The following is a 24,574-nucleotide window of genomic DNA, read 5'->3' as shown; positions in this document are numbered from 1 at the left end:
TCATCCACACCAAATGAACTCTCTATTCTTTCTCCCAGTAGCCTGAAAACTGGGTTTACCAGCCTCGGCCCTTTCTTTCTTTCTAACCTCAAAACAGGATGGGAACAGAGTCTTTGGCTGTGAGAATGGGCTCAATAACAAAATAAAGATGACAGAAGAGTCAGTGACTTCAAAGACAGAGCAATAGAAATTACCAATATGAACAATGGAGAGAAAAGAGATTTTTAAAAAATGAACAAATCCCCAAGGACCTGTGAGACAATAACTGTGTTAGGTTTTTCTAAACTTACAAGTGTTTTATTTATATATGGTAACAATTGTGCATTATTTGTGTCAGAGTTTATTTGTGTGTATATTTAAGGTATACAACATGATGTCTCAAGATACTTACATGTAGTGAAATGGTTACTACAGTCAACACAGTTATTGTCTCACAGGTTATTGTCTTCAGAAGGAGAGTAAAAAGAATGCTGGGTAGAAGAAATAATTGAAGAAATAATGGCCCAACCTTCTCAAATTTGGTGAAAGACATAAACTTACAGATTCAAGAAAGTGAGTGTTCCTCAAGCAGAATAAACTTTAAAGAAGCCACATTCAAACGCATCATAATCAAACTTCTGAAAACTAACAACAAAGAAAAACTTTTAAAAACAGCAAGAGAGAAACCACACATTATCAATTGATGAAAAATGATTTAAGTGACAGCAGATTTATAATCAGAAATGTGAAGGACAAAAGGAAGAGGCAAAACATTTTGAAAGTCCTAAAAGGAAAGAACTGTCAACCCAGAATTCTACATCCAGTAAAAATATCTTTCAAGAATGAATATGAAGGGAAACTAAGGATAAAGATATCTTCTATTTCTTTGCTAAATTTTTCTACTTTTTCATTTGATGTAAGAGTGTTTATAAGTGCTTATTGGAGCATTTTTATGATAGTTGGTTTACAATCCTTGTCTGAGAGTAGCTATGTGAGATGACGTATATACTAAATGGTGACTGTAGTAACCATTTCACTACATGTAAGTATGTCAAAACATCATGTTGTACACCTTAAACATACACAAAAAATAGCTCTGACACAAAAAATGCATAGTTGTTACCATGTATAAATAAAAATACTTGTAAGTTTAGAAAATAAAATCACTGTCTGATAATTATCTAAATAAAGTCCATCTGTGTCATCTTGGTGTTGGCATCTATTGATCATTTTTCATTTGACTTGAGGTTTTCCTGATGTGGTGAGCAATTTTTGACTGTATCCTGGACTTCTGGGTATTATAAGACTCTAGCTCCTATTTGGATCTCGTATTTTATAAAGTAGTTAACTCTGTTCAGAATGCACATCCTAGCTGACTTTTGTGGGCTGTGATTCAAATGTTAATTTAGTTTATAAAACTTCTTCTACAGTGTCATTCTGTAGGGGTTTATAGTAGACAAAATAATTCCCCTCAGCCTAGAGTTTATACATCTTAATCTCTAGAACCTAAGGATCTGTTACCTTGCTGGTAAAAGGGACTTTGCACATGTGATTAAGATAAGGATCTTCATATGGGAAAGGTATTCAGGTGGGCCCAATGCGATCACAAGTGTCATTATAAGAGAAAGGTACGACAGTCAATAGAAAAGGTGAGATGTGATTATAGAAGTAGCAGTTGGAATGATGTACTTTGAAGATGGAGGAAGGGGCCATGGGCCAAGGAGTACAGGCAGACTCTGGAAGCTGGAACAGGCAAGAAAATGGATCATCCCTTCAAGCCTCCAGAAAAAATGCAGCTCTGTGTGCACCTTGATTTTAGCCCCATAAGACCCATTTTGAACTTTGGATCTCCAGAACTGTAAAATAGTAAATTTTTGTTCTTTTAAGCCACTAACTTTTTGGTAATTTGTTACAATAGCAACAGGAAATTAACAGAGGAGTGAAAGCCAGAGCCCACCAACCAACTCCACTACAATAGTACTAGTGGAATGATGGAGGGGCATGGCTTTTTTCACAGTATTTGCCTCAAAAGCAGGCAAATTACCTTCCAAATTCCCTCATATTGTTGGCAGAATTCATTTCCTTTCAGTTAGCAGACTGAAATCCCCAGTACCTTGCTAGCTGTCAGCTGGGGACCACTCTTCTCTTAGAGGCCACTTTCAGGCCCTTGCCAAATGGACCCTTCTATCTTAGCTCAAGAAAACCTTCTTCGTGTCTAATATCTCTCGTTTTGAATCTCCCGACTTCCCCTTCTGCAAGTAGCCAGAGAACAGCTTTTAAAGGGCTCATGCAATTAGACCAGGACCACCTGGATAATCTTCTTATCTTTTTTTTTTTTTTTTGAGACGGAGTCTCACTCTGTCGCCCAGGCTGGAGTGCAGTGGCCGGATCTCAGCTCACTGCAAGCTCCGCCTCCTGGGTTTACGCCATTCTCCTGCCTCAGCCTCCGGAGTAGCTGGGACTACAGGTGCCCACCACCTCGCCCGGCTAGGTTTTTGTATTTTTTAGTAGAGAGGGGATTTCACCGTGTTAGCCAGGATGGTCTCGATCTCCTGACCTCGTGATCCACCCGTCTCGGCCTCCCAAAGTGCTGGGATTACAGGCTTGAGCCACCGTGCCCGGCCAATCTTCCTATCTTAAGGTCAACTATACCATATAGTGTAATCTGATCACAGGAATAAACTCCACCAAATTCACGATTCCAGGTCGAGGCATGTACATCAGTGATGGGAAATCTTAGGAGACATCTTAGACTTTTGCTTACCAAATATAGTTAAAAGATTTTTGTCTTGTTGGGCTGTACCTTTCCCAGTATTCTGGCTAGAAAGAGGGATTTAAGGGGGATGGAGGAAGGGCTTTTTTTGTCTGTGCCCATTGTTGTTTCCAGTTTGCAGGCATCTCTTGCACACAGGCCTGGATATCTAGGAGGTGAGAAAAAAACCAAGAAACTCACCGTCAGGTCCCAGTTCTGGTGTTATATACATACATATATATATATATATATGTGTGTGTGTGTGTGTGTGTGTGTGTGTGTGTATATTCTGGTATTTTATATATATATATTCCGGTATTTTATATATATACTATATATATATATATTCCGTTATTTTATATATATATTATATATATATATATAGTATATAAAATATAGGGACTCTTCAAGTCCCTAGTTACCTGGTGTGAAATAATAAGAAATAAATAATAATAATAAATATATACACACACATATGTATACATATATACACACATACACACACATATTTATATTATATATATATACTCTCTGCCCCTGGTTTCTGATACTGAATTCCTTTTTTTCTGAGATGGAGTCTCACTCTGTCACCCAGGCCGGGGTGCAGTGGCATGATCTCGGCTCACTGTAAGCTCCACCTCCTGAGTTCACACCATTCTCCTGCCTCAGCCTCCCGAGTAGCTGGGACTACAGGCACCTGCCACCACGCCTGGCTACTTTTTTTGTATTTTTAGTAGACACGGGGTTTCACCTTGTTAGCCAGATGGTCTCGATCTCCTGACCTCATGATCCGCCCACCTTGGCCTCCCAAAGTGCTGGGATTACAGGCGTGACTACTGCACCCGGCCTAGTTTTCTATTCTTATGTTAGCTTGCTGAGAATGATGCTTTCCAGCTTCATCCATGTCCCTGCAAAGGACATGAACTCATCCCTTTTTTATGGCTGCATAGTATTCCATGGTGTATATGTGCCACATTTTCTTTATCCAGTCTGGGCATTTTTTATCCAGATGAGCATTTGGGTTGGTTCTAAGTCTTTGCTATTGTAAATAGTGCTGCAAAAAACATACATGTGCATGTGTGTTTGTAATAGAATGATTTATAGTCCTTTGGGTATATACCCAGTAATGGGATTGCCGGGTAACATGGTATTTCTGGTTCTAGATCCTTGAGGAATCACCACACTGCCTTCCACAATGGTTGAACTAATTTACACTCCCACCAACAGTGTAAAAGCATTCCTATTTCTCCACATCCTCTTCAGCATCTGCTGTTTCCTCACTTTTTAATGATCACCATTCTAACTGGCATGAGATTGTATCTCATTGTGGTTTTGATTTGCATTTCTCTAATGATCAGTGATAATGAGCTTTTTTTCGTATGTTTGTTGGCTGCATAAAAGTCTTCTTTTGAGAAGTGTCTGTCCATATCCTTTGCCCACTTTTTGATGGGGTTGTTCATATTTTTTTTCTTGTAAATTTTTTTTAAGTCCCTTGTAGATTCTGGATATTAGCCCTTAGTCAGATGGATAGATTGCCAAAATTTTCTCTCATTCTGTAGGTTACCTGTTCACTCTGATGATAGTTTCTTTTGCTCTGCAGAAGCTCGTTTAATTAGATTCCATTTGTCAATTTTGACTTTTGTTGCCATTGCTTTTGGTGTTTTAGTCACAAAGTCTTTGCCCATGCCTATGCCCTGAATGGTATTACCTAGGTTTTCTTCTAGGATTTTTACGGTTTTACATCTTACGTTTAAGTCTTTAATCCATCTTGAGTTAATTTTTGTATAGGATTTAAGGAAGGGGCCCAATTTCAGTTTTCTGCATATGGCTAGCCAGTTTTCCCAACACCATTTATTAAGCAGGGAATCCTTTCCCCATTGCTTATTTTTGTCAGGTTTGTCAAAGATCAGATTGTTGTAGATGTGTGGCATTATTTCTGAGGCCTCTGTTCTGTTCCATTAGTCTATGTATCTGTTTTGGTACCAGTACCATGCTATTTTGGTTACTGCAGCCTTGTAGTATAGGTTGAAGTCAAGTAGCATGATGCCTCCAGCTTCGTTCTTTTTGCTTAGGAGTGTCTTGGCTAACGAGCTATTTTTTGGTTCCATATGAAATTTAAAGCATTTTTTTCTAATTCTGTGAAGAAAGTCAATGGTAGCTTGACGGGGATAGCAATGAATCTATAAATTACTTTGGGCAGTATGGCCATTTTCACGATATTGATTCTTCCTATCCATGAGCATGGAATGTTTTTCCATTTGTTTGTGTCCTTTCTTATTTCCTTGAGCAGTGGTTTGTAGTTCTCCTTGAAGAGGTCCTTCAAGTTGTATTCCTAGGTATTTTATTCTCTTTGTAGCAATTGTGAATGGAGTTCACTCATGATTTGGCTCTCTGTTTGTCTATTATTGGTGTATAGGAACGCTTGTGATTTTTGCACATTGATTTTGTATCCTGAGACTTTTCTGAAGTTGCTTATCAACCTAAGGAGATTCTGGGCTGAGACGATGGGGTTTTCTAAGTATACAATCATGTCATCTGCAAACAGAGACAATTTGACTTTCTTCCTAATTGAATACCCTTTCTTTCTCTTGCCTGATTGCCCTGGCCAGAACTTTCAATACTATGTTGAATAGGAGTGGTGAGAGAGGGCATCCTTGTCTTGTGCTGGTTTTCAAAGGGAATGCTTCCAGCTTTTGTCCATTCAGTATGATATTGGCTTTGGGTTTGTCATAATTAGCTCTTATTATTTTGAGATACGTTCCATCAAAACCTAGTTTATTGAGAGGTTTTAGCATGAAAGGGTGTTCAATTTTATCAAAGGCCTTTTCTGCATCTATTGAGATAATCGTTTGGTTTTTGTCATTGGTTCTGTTTATGTGATGAATTACGTTTATTGATTTGCATATATTGAACCAACTTTGCATGCCAGGGATGAAGACGACTTGATCGTGGTGGATAAGGTTTTTGATGTGCTACTGGATTCGGTTTGCCAGTATTTTATTGAGGATTTTTGCATCAATGTTCATCAGGGATATTGGCCTGAAATTTTCTTTTTTTGTTGTCTTACACTGAATTCTTAAAACCTTTATTTTTTCCTAAGCAACAGAGGTGGTAGAAGCATCTTTTGTTTTATTGTTTGGTCTTTAACCCTGGTTCCTGATACAGAGCTCCTAAACCCCTTGGAATTTCCTGGTGATAGGAACATCTTTTGTTGTAGTGAGGCAACTTGATGTTGCCAGAGAAGCCTTGCCATGGCTTGAAACTTCCCCGCCTCACTCTCCATCATGCTCTATATAATGAAACCACCATAACAATACCTGAATTATGGGGTTTACAGAGATTCTGGGTTGGTGAGCACATCCACATGAGGGGAGGGTGGCACAGCCTAATTCCACAGGGATAGAAGCTCCTGCTCTTCTGTTCTTACCCTAGGTACCTCTTCATCTGGCTGCTCATCTGTGTCCATTGTAATATCCTTTAGAATTAACTGGTAAACATAAATAAGTGTTTCGCTGAGTTCTGTGAGCCATTTTACCAAATGACTGAACCCAAGCAGGCTGTTGCAAGAGCCTGATTTATAGCTGGTTGGTCAGAAGTACAGGTCACAACCTGGACTTGTAACTGGTGTCTGAAGTGGGGGCAGTCTTGTGGGAACTGAGCCCTCACCCTGTGGGGTCTGCACTAACTCCAGGTAGTAGTGTCAGATTAGATTGAGTTATAAGATACCCAGAGGTGTCAGAGAAATTGGTTGGTGTGAGAAAAAAGCACTACGCATTTTGGTAACCAGAAGTGTTGAGAGTATAGAGAAAAACAGTTCATACTCAATACAACTTCTTTTATCCACCTTTCAGGATCTTCTGGTAAGTGAGTTATGTATTTTGTCAAGGGCAGTTGTTGATTAAACAGGAAAATTAAAATGGGATGAATTTACTCCATCTTATTTGGTACTGGACCCTGCCCTATACTTTAAAATGAGGTATTAGACAAATGAATGGAAAGATTAAGGTTAAGAGGAAAGACCAGTGAACTAGAAGTCAGGAGACCTAGGTTCCAGTTCTGATTCTATAATTAACTAGTACAGTGGTTTTCATATTTGTGTGCATGAACCCCAAAAGCATGTAGTGTTAAATATTAGAACTTCTATTTGTAATGACTTTGGCTTATCCTTTTAAAATTTCAGTTTTGGTGTATGTTTTATAATGCACACATTTAAAAATTTTAGTTTTAGTGTATGTTTTATACATACTATAAAATATATATAATAGAACATATTTTATAATAACATATATAATACCTCATATGTATGTTAGTGCACACATATATATTAATAAATAAATATACATATATTGGTGATGCATGCTCAGATATGTTTAGGAATTAGTGACAATATCAGATATCTAAAATTGAACTGCCCCAGATTTTCTGGGACTCTAACTGCCTTAAACATGTCATATCTGAATTGGGACAACTCCCTTCAACATAGAACAGATTGTAAGTATATTTATCAATTAAGATCCTTTTATATGTCTTTGGTTGAAAATATAATTCTTAGCTCAAATAAAGCTTCCTATATTCTTTAGCACGTTTATATGAAGAGATATTTGAATGAGGGTGAATCATTCCCAGAGAAGTAACATTGAGAATGAAATCAAATAAATAAAATTTAAGTTCATGGTAGGCCGGGTGCGGTGGCTCAAGCCTGTAATCCCAGCACTTTGGGAGGCCGAGATGGGCGGATCACGAGGTCAGGAGATCGAGACCATCCTGGCTAACACGGTGAAACCCCGTCTCTACTAAAAAATACAAAAAACTAGCCGGGCGCGGTGGCGGGTGCCTGTAGTCCCAGCTACTCAGGAGGCTGAGGCAGGAGAATGGCGTGAACCCGGGAGGCGGAGCTTGCAGTGAGCTGAGATCCGGCCACTGCACTCCAGCCTGGGCGGCAGAGCGAGACTCCGTCTCAAAAAAAAAAAAAAAAAAAATTTAAGTTCATGGTTCTGACATCATAAAATTAGGTGGGCTGAGATTAAGGAAATAGGTGCTTTCTAGAATGCATGTAAGATCCTTCTTAGTCAATCCACTAGTCATCCAGTCTCATTAATCTTCTGTCTTTAGCCTTAACATGGAGAGGCTCATTTACATACAACACTTAAATATAATTCAGGGTCACTTCCATGTTGGTTTTTTACTGGCAATGATGCAGAGAAAATGAGGCAAAGTTTTCTCCATGGTTCCAATGTCTCTGACCTTCACATGGCTGCATGTGACAGAGACCGCTAATTGATCCCCTACCTCCAGTCTCCTAATGTTTCTTTTTTTAGTGGACCTTTCCAGTCTCCTAATCTTTCTTGTGTTCGTGGAATTTTATCTTGCATGTGACTGCCTTGTTAGAGGCATTCCTTGCAGCTTTTTGTAGCCGGTTGACCAAGTTTTCCCCAAGGGGATATAAATAGAAGAGAGTGTGTAACATCACATTCTTAAGAGAAAGCTGCTTGCCCTGCATATCTTCCTGCTTCCTTTGGGCTGGAATGCAGTTGTGATGGTGGTCAGCAAGCTTCGATCATGCCTATGAGGAAAACAAGAAGAAGCTGGAATAAAAAGACTAAAGGAAGCTGTGTGATCTACAGAAGCACAGTGCCTTCCTAACAAGCACTGCCCAGAAGTTCCAGACTGCTTCGTGAAAGAGAAAGAAACACTTACCTTGTTTAAGCCATTATTATATATTTTGAAGTCTTTTTGTTGCAATAGCTTACTTATAACCTAACTAATATATCTAACACCTGTTTGTTCATCATGCATTAACTTCCTACTGTGTGTTAGATACTGTTCAGATACTGTTCTCAATTCTAGAGATTAAAAAAGTAATAAATTAGACATAGACCTACTTCCTATTCTGAAGAACTCCCAACCTTAGAAAGGAAAATTTGACTGGAAGGGAAATGGGAAGATAATTGACATTTATTAAACACCTATGTGTTCACACACTGTCTTAGTCTGTTTGGACTACTATAAGAAAATATCATAGACTGGGTGGCTTATTAGCAACAGAAATTTGCTTCTCATAATTCTAGAGACTGGGAAGTCCAAGATCAAGGTGCTGGCAAATTTGGTATTTCTGATGAGGGTTCACTTTCTGATTCATAGACGGCTGTCATTTTACTGTGTCTTCACATGGCAGAAGGAACTAAGGGGTCTCTGGTGTCTCTTTATTTTTATTTTTTATTTTTTGTGATTAAGTGTTGTGTTGCCCAGGCTGGAGTGCAATAGTGCAATCTCAGCTCACTGCAACCTCCACCTCCTGGGTTCAAGCAGTTCTCATGCCTCAACCTCCCAAATACCTGGAACCACAGGTGTGCACCACCACACATGGCTAATTTTTTGTATTTTCATTAGAGAAAGGGTTACACTATGTTGGCCAGGCTGGCCTTGAACTCCTTGCCTTCCACAGTGCTTGGATTGCAGTGTGAGCCACCTTGATTCTTGTGCCTCAGCCTCCCAAGTAGCTGGGATCACATGCGCATGCCACCACGCTTGGCTAATTTTTGTATTTTTAGTAGAGAGGAGGTTTCACCAGGTTGGCCAGGCTGGTCTCAAACTCCTGACCTCAGGTGATCTGCCTGCCTTGGCCTCCCAAAGTGCTGGGATTACAGGCATGAGCCACTGAACCTGGCCCTGGTACCTCTTTTATAAGGGCACTAATCCCAATCATAAGAGCTCCACCCTCATAACCTAATCACCTTTCAAAGTGCCCACCTCCTAATACCATCACTTTTGTTGTTAGGATTTCAACATATGAATTTTGAGGAGACAAGCATTCAGACATTGTATTGGTTTATTAATCCTTTATTGCATTGGTTTATTAATCCATGCATTGGTTTATTAATGCTCACCAAAAACACTGCATGGTGAGTGGTATAATTGTCACTATACAATTGATTCAGCGGCACATCTGCCTTGTAAATGATAGATTTACTATGCATTTTTATCAGTGCCTTTAATCCAGGGCTACTGATTTTGACAGAGCCAGTAAAAACATCTCTCTATGGCCACAATTGAGATTCCTTCTATAGTAGGCATATGTGGTTTGTATTCCACAATCCCATCCATTCTCTGTCTCTGCAACAGCTCTCGATTTTCTTACTGAGTTTTACTCCTCACCCATTCTCCCTGACTCTCAGTCCATATGATTAAAACTATACCTCTGTCCCCACTCGAAGGCAAAATATATTCCTTAAGCATAAGCCAGTCAGTCCATCATATTCCCTTAGTCACTGCAATTAGCTCAGTGATAAGTACAAGGCTAAGTCAGTAACTCTGAGTTCCTGGGGAAGCTGACTTGCTCTTGCTCGTTGGTCTCGAACCTAAGAGAATGGAAGGACTGGAGCACGACCACATTGACCCTGATGCTGAAAACACACAGAAGGTGGAATTATAAGATGGAAAGGAACCCAATTACTGTTGAATTGTTTAGCTTGAGTCCAGTTATGCTTGAAGCCTGGGCCCTACAATTAGGCTTTTCAGTCACTTGTGCCATGAAATTTCCTTTTCAGATAGTTTTGGTCAGGTTTTCTGCTACTTGTGACCAAAAGTATCCCATTCATCCCCTAGAGTCTTAGCTTGTGTCAGAGGCGAGCTCCTTCTACTCATTAGTGGAGAAAGTATACATTGTTCTACCCTGTTTTTCATAAGTTTATTGCTTTTAAGAACCTCCAAGATTCTTGATAAACAAAAATTTACCATATAAAATACAAGGTGCTTTGTCAGCAACAGTAACATATAGTAAATGACTGCTGCTTCAGAGAGACTTTATAACACCTATCTTACTCAGTAACTTTGGATTTCCCACAGTTCCTGGCTGGTATATTTTTAGCAGTAGCATTGATGATTTTTCATATTCATGTACATTAAAAATATAACTTTTGATCTAATTGTATCCTCCTAAATCTAAATATAGTGCAGAATCAAAGACTTTAAGCTCCAAGGCAAAATTTAGTGAGTTAAATTTAATCTTCCTGCAACATCAAAAAAAAAAAAAGAAACTGTTATTTCTTCTTGTAGGACTATTAGAGCTAATTCAGCAGCACTGTCTTATATCCTTTTTAAAGAAATCGTTGATTTATTGTATTTGCTCAGAAACATTGTGATTAAAAATGGATCAAATTAAACTCTGCGTCATAATCTTCACTTTTAATCTCATGAATTTCACCTGAAAGAAGTGGCTATATCTTCATTAATTCTACTGAAACTAGATTTTTATGAAATAAATTAATACTATTTCTTTCACAGGAGGTTTTTTCCCATAGGTTTTGTGTAGTACACACATTTATACATTATGCATCTGTGCTCCTGACTTTCATTTACCCTTCACGCTGTCTCCCCAAGATGAAGGAGGTAGAACAAATGTGTCAGAGCTCTGTGAGGGGGGATGAGAGGCTGAGCGTGGAGGTGCGAATGTGGGGGTGTGTGTTTAAGACAGCATCTGTTGGTGTGTGGGAGCAAAGGTTCAAAGAGCAAAGATGTGTGTTAGAATTCAGAGGCTGCTTAAAACTGCTGCTCAAATGGCTTTCTTTTTTAATGTCAATTTTCAACTAAAGCTCTGATTTTTCAGTTTTTAAGAGAGAGAGAGTACTATTACAGATATCAAATTAACATGAAGCAGAACTCTAATAGAGTCCATGAAATTTTAGAAAAGGGCTACATAGAGCTTGATGTAAGGTTTCATCTGTCACACTTAAAATGTAACTTGTAACATTTTACATCCATATTATCACTCTTTAATATGTTTATGTTCGAATGATTTATATTTTTCACACATTGGAACTAGAAACTGTCCTTAAAACTATCACATACACATATGCCCCAACATACCCCTATTCTTATGACAAATTTTTTTCATCTGAAGTTTGAAGCTATAATTTTTGGAAAGACTAATTTTATAAACGCAACTGAATTTTTTAAAACTCTGTTTTTGTTTTATGAAAATACAAAATATCGAGGGCATCTGTGTACGAATTAATATTCTTAGGTTCTACTTCCTGCCCTGGCACTAACATGGCACAAAATCCTAGGCATATAATCTCGGTGACTCAAGACTCAGACTTCTCATGTAAACTGAGGTGGTTTTATCAGATAATCTCCAAGATCTTTTCAAAGTCCATGATTCCCTAAAATAGACATGATTTATGAATCATAAATATTACCGTTGTGATTAATAGGAAGAAATATGATGTACTTTTGAAGACTTAATCAATTATTCAACTGTAATTCTAGATAACAGATTTACATTTTTAGTCAGGAATAAAATTGCTTGAAATTACCCATGAATCTTGTTCTTCTTTTCTCTGAATTTGGGACAGCCTTAGAGTACAAAGGATCATAAATAATTATGAAGCAATAAGCTTTGTACAGGAAAGGACTTTGTTTTGTCACTGCTAAATCCCCAGTTCCCAGAGCAATACTGGACATATGGAGGGACTTAAAACTTGGTAAATGAATAAACTAGAAAGTGCCAAGGTATAGGGATTTATAAAACCAAATGGAAAAACAAAGAGTGAAGGCTTTGCCGGAGGGATGATAATTGAGCTGAATCTATAGGGGTGAACTAGAGTTTGCCAAACAGAGAAGGAGGAAACGACATTCAGAGCAGAGACTGCAAGTCATCTCCCAATAGCCATCCTTCTTCCTTCCCTAGGCCCACAATTCCTGGCTCAGGAATGAAGACTATATTTTCTACCTCCTTCGTAGCTAAGTGTAGTCACTCACTGACTAAGTTTCAGCCAATGGGGTTAAAGTAGAAGAGCCAGGTATCCCTTTGATGATGTGTCCTTAATTAGAAGAAGGTGAGATCTTCATATCCTTCTTCCTTTCCACTGGTTGAACTACAAGTATGATGGTGTGTGGTGACTTGATAACATGTCCATTTAGCCAGGCTGAGCCACCTTTTCCAGAATTCTCTTTCCTGTATGTTTCCACTGAGAGAAGCCCACAGGAAGATTCTTGTAGGAGAGGTAGAGGACATCAGCCATTTTGTAGCTCTCACACCTTGTCACTGATCTGCTGACTCACCTCAGTGCTGTGAAGCAGCAACTGCTCCATGTTCTCCTGGATTTTCCTTCAGCTTCTGACTCCTGGGTCATGTGTATTGTGTTTGGCTGTGACAGTGAGCCTTGGCTTCTGCAAGATACGCATGCTACCATGGTTAGAGGCATTAATAACTGGCACAGGTTTCAATCTGTCCTCATGGGGCTATTAGTTCATTTTTGTGCTCCTGTAACAGAATACTACAGACTAAGTAATTTATAATGAACAAAAAGTTATTGGCTCACAATTGGAGGCTGGGAAGTCTAAGATCAGGGGACTGGCATCTTGTGAATACCTTGTTGCTGCATCCTCCCATGGCGTAAGGGCAAAGCAGGGAGGCAAACCCACCCCTGTGATAATTAACCCACTCCTGCAATAACAGCATTATTCTATTCATGAGAGTTGAGCTTTTATGACCTAAACATCTCTTAAAAGTCCCACTTCATGATACTGTCACAATGGCAACTAAATTTCACCATGAGTTGTGGAGAGAGCAAACATTCAAATCATAGCAGTCTTCAACCTCATGCTTATAGGTTCTTATTTGTTCTTGATCTTTATCATCTCTTTCTGATTCTGCCTGCCTTGTGGACTTAAAACTCCAGCATCAGATGTGAAGACAAGAGACTCATAGATACTGTTTAACTAGCTCCTACAATTAAGGACAATCAACACCCCTCTGCCCCCCACCCTGTGTGTGTGTGTGTGTGTGTGTGTGTGTGTGTGTGTGTGTGTGTGTAGTATTTCTTCTTCTCTGATTGAACCCTGTGCTGAAATGGAGTGCTGCCATAACAAATGCCTAAAAATGTAGACTTGATTTTGGAACCAAGCAGTGGGTGGAAGCTAGAAGGATTTTGAGAAGAAATGTTACAGAAAAACCTAGATTTCCATGAATAGACTGTTAGTAGAAATCTGGACTTTGAGGATGCTGTTGGTAAAGACTCAAAAGGAAGTGAGGAACCTTGGAGGAATGGAGATCTTTGTTATGCTGTTGCAAAAATCTTAGCAACAGTATTTTCTGCAGTTAGGCAAAAAGCAGAGAATATGCTTAATGAATTTGATAATCTATCTAAGGAGATTTCCAAGCAACGTGTTGAAGGTGCAACCCAGTTCTGTCTTGCTGCTTATAGTAAGATTTGAAAGAAAAGAGAGAAGTTGAGAGAAAAAATGTTAAGTTGATGATTTTGAAAACTCTCAGCCTCTCTAGGCAGCAAAAGATGATAAAATTAAGACATGATTTTGAACAAAGTTTAAATCCAGAGCACTGCCAGGAGAGAAAATCTAAAGATGAAGCCAAGAGTATAATTGTAAACTCCTTTGTTAGTATCTTCCAAGATAAAAAGTGGTTCTTTGGAATACTATTCAGTCACATAATTGGCCCTTTTAAAGAATTAAGAGTAGGTCTCACAGATCCTTTTGATCAAATACTAAAGCCTCAAAGAAATTTAAGAATTTGTCCCTCAGCAGCCTCTGCAGGAGCACAAGGTAGAGAATAGATTTTGTAGGTGTGGCTTTTATCTAATGGCATGAACTCCAGAAATTCACAAAAGATCTACGAAGTTTTCAGGAGATTTATTTCTGCTAAGACACTGCCAGTTTGGAATGAAAGAGACAAAAATAGTACAAAATGATGAGGCCATTGGACCCCTGTATTCTATTGGCAGGGAGCATGCTGAAAGACCACTCAGTTGCAAACACATTCTACCTTTCATGATAATGAGAGATGTCTTTAGAGAATGGTTGCTCTTGGAAGTAGATCCTTTCCTAATTGAGAGATGAGAATGTAGCACTGGAAGATTCTTTGATTATAGCCCTATGTGAGACTTTTAGGCAAAGACATCCAGCTAAGTCATTCCAGGACTCCTGACCTACAGAAACTGTGAGATAATAAATGGATGCTGTCTTAAGTAGTTCAGTTTTGGTTCCACTTCAATAGATAACTAATACATGGTTTGAGCAGCCACCTTTGATCATTAGTTTAAGTAACAAATTGAGGATGGCAGAGTGACAAGACATAAACAATATGGGGACCATGGAGTTACCACACCAGCCCTAGACTGCTTAGTTTTGAACTTTACTTACATGAAAGGGAAGCATATTTCTATCCCATTTAAACCATTGTTCTTATTTCTTTAAATGTATGCTTGAATCTGTCAAGCATACATTTGGTTGAAGTGAAGCCACCTCAACCTGGAGATTTCTGTTTTCAAAAAACTTTTAAACTACAAATTTAATTGCTTTAATATGTATAGGACTATTCATATTGTCTGTTTCATCTTGGGTGAGTTTTGGTAGCTTGGGAGTTTTGAGGAATTGATTCCTTTTCTCACAGTTGTCAAATTTATGTGTATAGAGTTGTTCATAGCATTTCCTTATTATCCTTTTAATGTCTATGGGGTCTATAGTGATATCCCCTTCTTTCTTCCTGATATTAGTAATTTTTTAAATTTCTCTCTTTTTCTTTTTGTCAATCTGGCTTGAAGTTTATTAATTTCATTGACTTTTCCAAAGAACTAGCTTTTGGTTTCATTTAATTTCTTTTGTTTTTCTATTTTCTATTATATTTCATTGATTTCTGCTGTTATTTTAAATATTGCCTTCTTTATCCTTGCTTTAGGTTATTTTACTCCTTTTTTAGTTTCTTAAGGTAGAACCTTCGGTTACTGATTTGAGACTTTACTTCATTTTAAAATAAACATTGGACGCTATAAATTTCCCTCTAATCATTGCTTTAGTTGTATCCTGCAAATTTTTGGTATGTTATGTTTTCATTTATGATCAGTCTGAAATATTTTCTCATTTTTCTTGAAACTGCCTTGTTGATCCTTGGGTTATTTAGAAGTGTGTTGGTTAGGGCCAGGTGCGATGGCTCATGCCTGTAATCCCAGCACTTTGGGAGGCCGAGGCGGGCAGATCATGTGGTCAGGAGATCAAGACCATCCTGGCTAACACAGTGAAAATCTGTCTCTACTAAAAATACAAAAAATTAGCCAGGCGTGGTGGCACGCACCTGTAGTCCCAGCTACTCAGGAGGTTGAGGAAGGAGAATCGCTTAAACCCAGGAGGTGGAGGTTGCAGTGAGCCGAGATCACGCCACTGCACTCCAGCCTGGGTGACAGAGCAAGACTCTGTACCAAAAAAAAGGAAAAAAAAAAAGGGTGTTGTTTAATTTCTAAGTGTGTGGATATTTTCCTATTACTGGTTTCATGCTATTATACTCAGAGAACACACTTTGTATGATTTCAATTCTTTTAAATTTGTTGAGGTTTGTTTTGTGACCTAAGCTATAGTCTATCTTGGTGCTGTTTTATATGCCCTTGAAGAGAATGTGTGATCTTCTGTTTTGGCATAGGTGGTTTTCTATAAATGTTAATTTGATCCAATGGGTTGATGATGTGGTTCAATTCAGAGTCAGCAAACTATATTCAGAGTCAGCAAACTAAAGCTTACCAGTGAAATCTGGCTCATAGCCTGTTTTTGTACTGCCCTTGAGCTAAGAAAAAGTTGTAAAAAATGGAGAATTTGTGACAGAATATATGTGCTTGGGAAGCCTAATGTGTTCACTCTCTGACACTTTATAGAAAAAAACTTCCCAATCATACTGTATATACTTGCTGATTTTCTGTCTATTAGTCCTATAGATAACTGAAAGTGAGGTGTTAATATCTGCAGCTATAATTGTGAATTTAGCCATTTCTCCTTTCAATTCTGTTAGTGTTTGCTTCATGTACAGTCATGCATCACTTAACAACAGGAATATGTTCTGAGAACTGTGTCCTTAAGGCAATTTTGTCATCATATGAACATCTTAGAGTGTGCTTACACAAACCTAGATGGTATAGCCTACTACACACCTAGGCTTTATGGTCTAGCCTATTGCTCCTAGGCTACAAACATGTACAGTATGTTACTATACTGAATACTGTAGGCAATTGTAACAAAAAGGTAAGTGTTTGTATATCTAAACAAATCTAAACATAGAAAAGGTACATTCAAATATGGTATTATAGGCTGGGCACAGTGGCTTCCGCCTGTAATCACAGCACTTTGGGAGGCCAAGGGGGGCAGATCACCTGAGGTTGGGAGTTCAAGACCAGCCTGACCAACATGGAGAAACCCTATCTCTACTAAAAATACAAAATTAGCTGGGCGTGGTGGCACATGCCTGTAATCCCAGTTACTTAGGAGGCTGAGGCAGGAGAATCGCTTGAACCCAGGACACGGAGGTTGTGGTGAGCCAATGTTGCGCCATTGCACTCTAGCCTGGGCAACAAGAGTGAAACCCCGTCTCAAAAAACAAAATAAATAAAAATAAATAAATAAATAAGGTTTTATAATCTTATGGGACCACTCCTTTATATGGGGTTGGTTGTTGATGGAGACGTTGTTATGCAGTACATGACTGTACTTTGACCCTCGGTTGTTAGGTAAATACACATTTAGGATTGTTATGACTTCTTGGTGAATTGACCCAATTCTCATTATGACATGTCATTCTTTAGCCTACTAATTTTCTTTGCACTGAAGTCGATTTTGGTGTTAATACAGCCATTCCAGCTCCATTTTGATTTATGTTTTTGTGGCATAGTTTTTCCATCCTTTTGGGCTTTAACTGACTTATATTTCAATTGAGTATATCATAGATAGCATATAGTTAGGTTATGTTTTTGTTTTGTTTTTAATCTATTTTTATGATCTCTTATTTTAATTGACATCCTATTAATAGTTTTTCTCCATTTGTCTATGTTAAATGGGCTGGTCCATTTTATAATAATTCTATTGCTAGATATGTCACCTAAAACTCAGTGTTCACCATCCTCCTTCTGTGTTTTTTTCATGTGTCATTGTCTGTATGGGACCAGCCCACAAAGTTGCTTTTGCAATGATTCTTATCTCCATGTTTGCAGGCATTGAAAGATATTTAGTATTCATTTAATGCATGCACCTTTATACATATTTTCTGCTTCAATTTCCCATTAACAGACATGACATTATTTTGATAGTATAGTATTAGATGATGTCTTCAAAAATACCCAGTACTAATGGTTACTTAAAAAATAACTTACTATGAAAATCAAAATCTGACAAACCAAACCCACTTTATTTATTTTAACTTAATTTATTAAAAACGGATTTAACAGTAGTTGGTATAACAATTAAATGAAAACATTTGTCCAATATAGAACATTTTATATGCAAATAGTATTCACTGAAGTCCCAAACCACTCTACCCTGACTCCCATCCTGAATTTCCTTAATGAGTTCAGGGAGGGTCTGAACTGGGAGTCAAGAAACTTAGATTCCAGGTCTAGAGACAGATCAGCACTGTAACTCAGGGTGAATTTCCCTCCTTCTCTCATCCCCAGTTTTCCTACCTGTAAAATAATGATCATCAGTGCTCATCAGCCCCAGCCTGGGATCCATCACTTGACTTTGCAATATAGTTTAAAGTGTAATTCCAGAATAAAAAATTATAATGCTGCCTTTTGTAATCTGCTTCATAAACATACCCATATACAGTCATGCCCTGCATAATGACGTTTCAGTTACTGACAGATCACGTATATGACGGTGGTCCCATAAGATTATGATGAAGCTGCCCTATTCAGTGTATCATTTTTTATACTGTATTTTTACTGTACCTTTTCTATATTTAGATATGTTTAGATATGCAAATATTTATCATTGTGTTACAATTGCCTACAGTATTCACTACAGTAACATGCTGTACAGGTTTGTAGGGTAGGAGCACTAGCCCATACCGGATAGCCTAGATGTATAATAGACTATTTCATCTAGGTTTGTGTAAGTGCACTCTGATGTTTGCACAACAACAAAATTGCCTGAAGATGCAGTTCTGAGACCATATTCCCACTGTTAACCAATACCTGACTGTATTAACATTTTGGTGGCTAAAAAGCCAAGCCATTTGTTTTATTGATGTTTTTCAATTCAGTGAATTGGATAATGTCAGTCCTAAGACTTTACAGTTCTCCATGAGACCTATATAATTATTTTCCAGTTGGAAGGGGTGAAACTGAAACCTATAAACACATTTATATTCCTTTAATTGGCACTTAGGGTTTTCTTACCTCTGGACTCTCTCAGTGATGCCTTTGAGTTATAACATTGTATGGCTCTATCCCCAACTTTGAGTTGAGACTGGGTCATCTTTCCTTATGGTCTCATGCTTCAGGAGATATTTCTTGTCCCACCTAAATAGTCCCTTTATGCTTAAGTACCTTTCTGTACCTCTTCAATTTGCTCAAGGTGTCAGAATGCACCTGGGCAATCTGGCTCACATAATGGCTGGGTCACATTATCATAGCTGAACTAACCCAGCAATGGACCTAAGCCAATAGTCAATTTCAAGGATGAATAGGTCCACTGGCAATTAGGAGACCCCCTCACTCCTCTTCCTTTCACTACCCAGCACACTTAAGTACATATGCTTTAGAAAACGCCAAAAAAAAAAAAAAAAAAAATACCCTTAACTCGTCAGTCCATCATGCAAATTACCAAGTTACCATTGGCCTTTGGTGATTTGTAATGCCTTTAAAGAAGACTTTTGTCATATAGGTATATAATAAAAACTGTTGGCTTTCTGGGGTAATCACTTTGTGATTCTCCCCACGTATACACATTAAATAAATTTGTATGCCTTTTCTTTGATTAAAAAAAGTATTGGCTTTCTGAAGTGGTTTCAGATAGAGGATTAGGACTTACATAAATACAGAGGAGTTACATCATATGCGCACTAAATTTAGCTACACATGAGAGAATAAAAGAGAGAGAGAAAGAACAATTTGCACAGTGAGAACAATTCCTCTCTCCACCCTTCTCCATATGCTTATGCACTGGAGTGACCATGATGTAAGAAATGATTTGAGCTATGCTTCAGAGTGTTTCTGTTTTCACAAGTTGTTTTAGTGTGGGCAAAGTTCAAGTGTAAGCTAAACTAAGTGTGATCCTAGTACTTAAAGATACATCTTTCTTGTTTAATATGGCTCCAATACACAACTTATTGAGGTCCCCAGTTGGCAATGATCAATGATCCATTCCAAACCTGGATGATAAACAGACTGTAGACTACACGTTATGGCTATTTTAGGGGATTTTAAAGATAATTCAGACTATCATGCAAGTTTTCACTTAATCTATTCCTATTAGAAATTACTCCCAATATATGGGCAAAAGACACAGATAACATTTACAACACAAACAATGATCCAAATGAAAATATAATGTGGTGTCTAATTTAGGCAGGAAAATGCCATTTCACATTTCTAAATATGCTTAATTTGTTTTTAAGGTTAGATTTTTTTCATGTCTGTTTTCCACGGCTCCTTGAATCATATTTGATCTGTTCCCTAGAGAATGATTTCTTTCTTCTCCATTAATGTATCTTGAGATTGTCATTCTTTCCAGTTAGTCCAAAACCTCACTTTAACAGGTAGTATATAAGACCTTTGAAGGTGTGATCTGCACCTGATTCATTTTGTGTGCTCAAAACAGAACCCGACAAGGTATCAGTTACACAACATGTGTTTGTTCATTGTTTGGTATGAGAATGGTGGCAATGGCTGTCAATATGAACCTGACACAATCTCATCAAAACAGCTATCTCATGAATAAGGAATCACCATATTGTTATCTTAGACATTGTGTCAGTGAGGAATTATGTTTGACTGCAAATAATAGGAACCTAAAACAAAGACTTAAGCAAATTAGGAGTTTTTCTGACACATAAAAGTCTGGAGGAAGGTAGTTCAGGCTGGCTGATTTAAGATGTTGCCTGAGAACCACAGCCCTTCTACTTTTCACCCAGCTTTCACACCATCCTTACAATGAGACCCTCATTTTTACACCTTGAGATGATTCCCAAAGCTCTAGCCATCCAGTTTGCACATATTTCAGGAAAAGGAGGACCTGAAAATTTCACCTACCAGCTATACACCAAAATGTTGATAGTGATTGTCTTTAGGAGGTAGGATAATAGGAAATTTAAATTTGTTTTCTTTCTGGGCTGCTCTGTATTTTCCAGTGTTCAAATGATAAATATCGCTTTTGTTTTTGAGTAACCAAATGCCTTGAATTTTTTTTTTTTTTTGCAATAGAGTTTCACTCTGTCACCCAGTCTGGAGCGCAGTACTGCGATCTCGGCTCATTGCAACCTTCCTGGGTTCAAGCGATTCTCCTGCCCTAGCTTCCTGAGTAGTTGAGACTATAGGTATGTACCACCACGCCTGACTAATTTTTGTATTTTTTTTTTAGTACAGACGGGGCTTCACCACGTTGCTGGCCAGAGTGGTCTCAAACTCTTAAGCTCAGGTGATCCACCCACCTCGGCCTCCCAAAGTGTTGAGATTACAGGTGTGAGCCACCATGCCCAGCCTAAATGCCTTGAATTTTATTTAAAAATTGTTAGTTCTGTTTCAATAAGGGAGCATTCTAAGATAAAACCTAGCTATCTTTTTTGTAGCAAACCAACATGAAGTGCCTGAGTATTTTTTTCCTAAGACTGCATTTGTTTGGTTATTTGTCAGCAATCTATTGTAAGGCATTTTTATTTATGAATTGTCAAACAGGGTTGTAAGTCTATAAATAAAATAGAAGAAAGAGTCACGTTATGATAGTCACTACTGGTTGCTCTCCTGACTCTCAAACTTGGCGTTCTTCAAGTGATCTCAAAATTTGTACAATTAATGAGCTACTGGTATACTGTGAGCGGGTATCAAATGCTTTATGAATTTAATTCTGCCCATTGAAGAAAATTGAGCGTATCATTATCTATTGCTGAATAACAAATTAGCCTAAAACTTGGCAGCTTAAAACAGCAAGCTTTATCTCACAACTACTGTGTCGGGAACCTGGATACAGCTTTGCTACGATTCTTGGACTAGGGTTTCCTACAAGGTTGTAATCAAGGTGTCAACTGGGCTGCAGTCATTCCAGGTTCCACTGGAGAAGGATTTAGTTCTTCCCAAACTTTTGGCCTAAGGATTGCAATTCTTCTCTGGCTGTTGGCTGGAAACCTCTCTCAGTGTCTCACCATAGAGTAATTCAAAACATGACAACTGGCTTTGGTCAGTGAGCCAGTGAGAGACCAAGAAAGGTTAAGCAAGTTGGAAGCTAGAGTCCTTTTGTTGCCTAATCTTGGCTGTGACTTCCCATCACTGTGTGCCATATTCTATTCATTAGAACCAGACCAGTAAGATCAACTGACATGCAGGAGCACGGATACCAGAAGATGAGGATCACTGGGAGTCACCTTAGAGCTGCTGACTACGCTGATCAAAGGAGAGTTTTTCAGCATTCTTACTCAAAGCCGCAATACAAAGTTCTGCTAGAGAGATATAGAAATCTGTTCAGAATTTCTGTCAAGGCACATCTCTGTATCATGAGAATGAATACGAGCTTTTACAAATCAGTGAAAGGAGGTTTTGGGGGGAATTTTTTGTTTGTTTCTTGTTTGCTTCTTTGCCTCAAACTACAGCCTCAAACTCATGGGCCCAAGTGATCTTCCTGCCTTAGCCTCCTGAGTAGCTAGAACTATAAGCACACATCAACATCACACACCTGGCTTTTTTTTTTTCTTTTTTCTTTTTAGAAATAGGCTCTTGCTAGTTGCTCAGGTTGGTTTTGAACTCCTGGCCTCAAGTGATTCTCCTGCTCCAGCCTCCCAGAGTGCTAGGATTACAGGCATGGGCCAGTGTGCCTGGCCTGTGAAAAGAGTTTTAAGCAGAACTAGACTCAAATAAACTTTTGAAACCCACGGTAGGCAAAATTATATAGTTCTTGCTGGTTTTGAGGGTAGAGCTCCCCAAATTTATAAAGTAATTTATAAAGAAAAGAGGTTTCATTGGCTCACAGTTCCTCTGGCTATACAGGAAGCGTGGCTTGTGAGGCCTCAGGAAACTTACAATCATGGCCAAAGGCAAATGGGAAGCAGACATGTCTTTACATGGTCAGAGCAGGAGGAAGAGAGACAGGGGGGATGTGCTACATACTTTTTTTTTTTTTTTTTTTTGAGACGGAGTCTCGCTGTGTCGCCCAGGCTGGAGTGCAGTGGCGCGATCTCGGCTCCGCCTCCCGGGTTCACGCCATTCTCCCGCCTCAGCCTCCGAGTAGCTGGGACTACAGGCGCCCGCCACCTCACCCGGCTAGTTTTTTTGTATTTTTAGTAGAGACGGGGTTTCACCATGTTAGCCAGGATGGTCTCGATTTCCTGACCTCGTGATCCACCCGCCTCAGCCTCCCAAAGTGCTGGGATTACAGGCTTGAGCCACCGTGCCCGGCCGTGCTACCTACTTTTAAACAACCAGATCTTGTGATAACTCACTCACTATTTGTGTGCCACAAATGGATGTTATTGTATTGTGGGGTACGGATGCCTTAGTGGAATGAGGTGCGATAATGTGCCACAAGATACTTGCAGATGGCAAGCAGAGCAAGATCCTTTACCCCTAATCTGCCATGCTGCAAGGATTGCAGTCAAGAAGGTGCTTTACTACCTGGCACTTCCGTCAGCAGGCCACTTAGAGCATGCCAACAGGGACTCAACATGAAGAGGGAGTCTGTGTTCTGCTGGGGGAGTTTGTGCTCTGGGTTCCCAAAGGGAAGAGAGAGTGGGATTGGGGAGCCTAAGCGAGGACGGCTGACTGTTGTAGCTTCTGACCCAGCATTAGCCCTTAACCTCTACTTTCACATTTATTCAATCTGTCCATCTATTTGCAGCCAATGGGTCCTTTTAGGAATACCTAAGCTAACTGCAGGGTAACTATGCTGACTATGTGTATATGATACAAGCACAGTAACTGGATTTGAAAATTTTCACGGAATTTAAAAATCGTTCATATTAACCACAAGAAATGTGAACATTATGTTTGTCAAAGAAGAAAAGAAGGGCTGTTCATCTTTAAATACAATTTAAATGGCAATAATTTTTAAAGTGTTATTTTTTAAAGATTTTACTTTTTCTACTACCACTTGTAAACCATCTCTCACCCATAGTGACTATCAAGAATTTGAGGAACTCTTCATTGAAGAACATATAAGAATGACACATAGCCATTTCAAGTACAAATCACAACATAAAAAGTTAGATTTATGGGAGCAAGCTGAAATTTATTATTAAAATTTCAAAATATTTTATTTAGAAATTTCAGACAAATTTTATATCAAATGTCTTCCTCTCTGTATTATATTCATTGATTACAGTTATAAATAAAATGCAGTTGATGGTGCTGTAGTTTAAATGATGGCGTCCCCTCCAAAATTCATGTTGAAACTTAATCCTTGATGTAACAGTATTAAGAAGTGGGGCCTTCAGTATGGGATTAAGCCATGAGGGCTCCATCCTCATCAATGGGATTAGCACTTTTTGAAGAGGGCTTGAGGTTGAAAGGAACACCCTGGGCCGGGCGCCGTGGCTCAACCCTGTAATCCCAGCCCTTTGGGAGGCCGAGACAGGTGGATCACGAGGTCAGGAGATCGAGACCATCCTGGCTAACACGGTGAAACCCCGTCTCTACTAAAAAAAAAAGTACAAAAACTAGCCAGGCGAGGTGGCGGGCGCCTGTAGTCCCAGCTACTCGGGAGGCTGAGGCAGGAGAATGGCGTAAACCCGGGAGGCGGAGCTTGCAGTGAGCTGAGATCCGGCCACTGCACTCCAGCCTGGGCGACAGAGCGAGACTCCGTGTCAAAAAAAAAAAAAAAAAGAAAGGAGCACCGTCTTTCCCTTTGGTCCCTTCTACCGTGTGAGAA

General features: G+C 38.9%; 1 long non-coding RNA gene across 1 annotated transcript in view; it reads left to right on the top strand.

The window, feature by feature from the left end:
* LOC135966577 (uncharacterized) overlaps positions 1-24,066 on the top strand; it is a 52,902-nt gene extending 28,836 nt beyond the window's left edge. Inside the window, exons 2-3 of the long non-coding RNA XR_010580000.2 lie at positions 20,926-21,038; positions 22,010-24,066. This is a non-coding gene — a long non-coding RNA (uncharacterized lncRNA). The remainder of the gene's footprint in view (positions 1-20,925; positions 21,039-22,009) is intronic.
* The last annotated feature ends 508 nt before the right edge of the window (positions 24,067-24,574 follow it).

Source organism: Macaca fascicularis, chromosome 12 (assembly GCF_037993035.2).
Source record: "Macaca fascicularis isolate 582-1 chromosome 12, T2T-MFA8v1.1".
NCBI classification, from domain to species: domain Eukaryota; kingdom Metazoa; phylum Chordata; class Mammalia; order Primates; family Cercopithecidae; genus Macaca; species Macaca fascicularis.
The sequence above is the reverse complement of the archived record's forward strand: the minus strand, read 5'-3'. Positions and strand labels throughout refer to the sequence as shown.